Here is a 2145-nt window from a genome sequence, read left to right as displayed (position 1 = left end):
TCTCGCCAATCAGAGCAGTCCATTATCCCCGCCATTCTTTAGCCGCCTAGCCGCCGCCGCGGATGTTTCTCGTCCCGCCTCTCCGGTCACACTGACCAATCACCATACACGAATGGGTCAAAGCTCGCCCATAAGGGTGGGCTCTACCAATGACAGGTCGAATGGTCGCCTCAGCAACCGCGGTATTTCTGGCCATTCACAGCGCGTCTTGCTGGCTGAGCCCTTTACTAGATAACCAATAGAGAGGGAGAGAGGGACCCAGCGGGGTGGTGTAGCCGTGTCGCCGCCATATTGGTTGAGGGCAGGGAAGTTGGACTTGGCTTATTCTGACTGTTCTGAGGGGAGGGCCTGAGCCCCAGTGACCCTCGTGCCCTGTCATTCCCCCCCACACGGGTGAGGCTGGGGTAAGGGCCCCCTGCAGTGATGTGGAGTCTGCCCTGGGCATGAGGCTGTTGGGGAGGAGGTGGGGTCATGGGACCGCCTCCTCGGAGCGGTGCCAGAACTGACATCAAGAGGAGAGAGACAGCGAGGTCACAAGAGAATGTGGCTGGGCCAGAACTGGTGGGGCAGCGCGAAGGGCGGAGCGGTGCCAGAACTGGTGGGGAGGCGCGAAGGGCGGAGCAGGGCCAGAACTGGTGGGGAGGCGCGAAGGGCGGAGCAGGGCCAGAACTGGTGGGGAGGCGCGAAGGGCGGAGCGGGGCCAGAACTGGTGGGGAGGCGTGAAGGGCGGAGCGGGGCCAGAACTGGTGCAGCGGCCCCAAGGGCGGAGCGGTGCCGGAACTGACATCAAGAGGAGAGACACAGCAAGGTCACAAGAGAATGTGGCTAGGCCAGAACTGGTGGGGCGGCGTGTAGGGCGGAGCGGGGCCAGAACTGGTGGGGCGGCGCGTAGGGCGGAGTGGGGCCAGAACTGGTGCGGCCATGCCAAGGATGGAGTGGTGTCACACGGGAGAACGTGGCAAGAACCAGGGGCTGGAAGCTGAAGCCAGACCCTTGGAAATAAGAAATTAGGCACAAAGTGTTACGGTGAGGGTGATATAACCTCTGGAACAAACCTGTGGAGGTCGTGGATTCTCTATCTCTTCGTGTCTTCACAGCCAGACTAGGTGCATTTCTGGAAGATACGTGTTAGCCAGACACAAGTTATTGGGCTCAGTACGGGGCAACTGGGTGAAATTTAATGGCTTGTTATATTCAGGCAGTCAGACTAGATGATCTGGCCTTAAAATCTATGAATCCATGAGATGAAGAATAAAACTATGGTTACATCTTGAGGAAATATTCCGTAGCAAGAGAAAATGGCCACATTTCAATGGCATGTCCTGTCCCAGTGGATCTGCTAACAACCCCCTAAAAATGCTACAATATTTGTGATAGGCAGCAGCCCTGTAACAGATGGGCCATCTGTTCTCTGGCCCAAGCTGTGTGTTTCAGAGCAAGGAGTAAATCCCCTCTCCCCTTCCAATGCCCCACATTGGGGTATTCTAATATTTCACAGCAAAATGTGTTTCTGACTTCCCCAGATTGTAATTGGTGTATACCTGTGAGATTTGATGAACTATATGCAACACGAATTCCCACGAAGTTCTTATAAAGTTGTTACTTTCAAAATTGCTGTATCATGAATGCCACTTTGTCTGTGTATATCCCCTATTGCTTACAAGCGTTTCAGCATGTACCTCCCAAACCAGGTTCAACAGTGGGTCATTAGATTTCTGTGACCACCTATTAAAGTTGATTTTGTTCCTTGGGACAGTGGGTTTGCTGGCACTGGGAGAAGATACGTACTCTTGTCTGAATGCAGTGGGGAGTGAAGAGACTGGAAATTCACCAAACAGAACAAAAAGACAGATGTGAGAAAGCAGGAGGTTATAAAAGGATTCATGGTGAGGCTCAGAGAGGCAAATAGGAAGTACTGGGCTAGAGGAAGGAAATGGATGGACCAGTCAAGATCAGAGTAAATGAGCCGGGGCAGGAGGAGGCTCCTTATTTCAGAACCCAAGTCATATGTTGAAACAGAAAGACCTTGGGTGGCCCCAGACAACCCTCACCTCAACCCAAAAAATGTTCAAGTATGGTGATGAAACAAGGACAGGGAAATGTGTGTAGGGGTCTATTTTTGTATGGACCTATGTGTTTCTCATT

The sequence above is a fragment of the Gopherus flavomarginatus genome, chromosome 14, assembly GCF_025201925.1.
Source record: "Gopherus flavomarginatus isolate rGopFla2 chromosome 14, rGopFla2.mat.asm, whole genome shotgun sequence".
NCBI lineage: Eukaryota > Metazoa > Chordata > Testudines > Testudinidae > Gopherus > Gopherus flavomarginatus.
Note: the sequence above shows the minus strand (reverse complement) of the source record.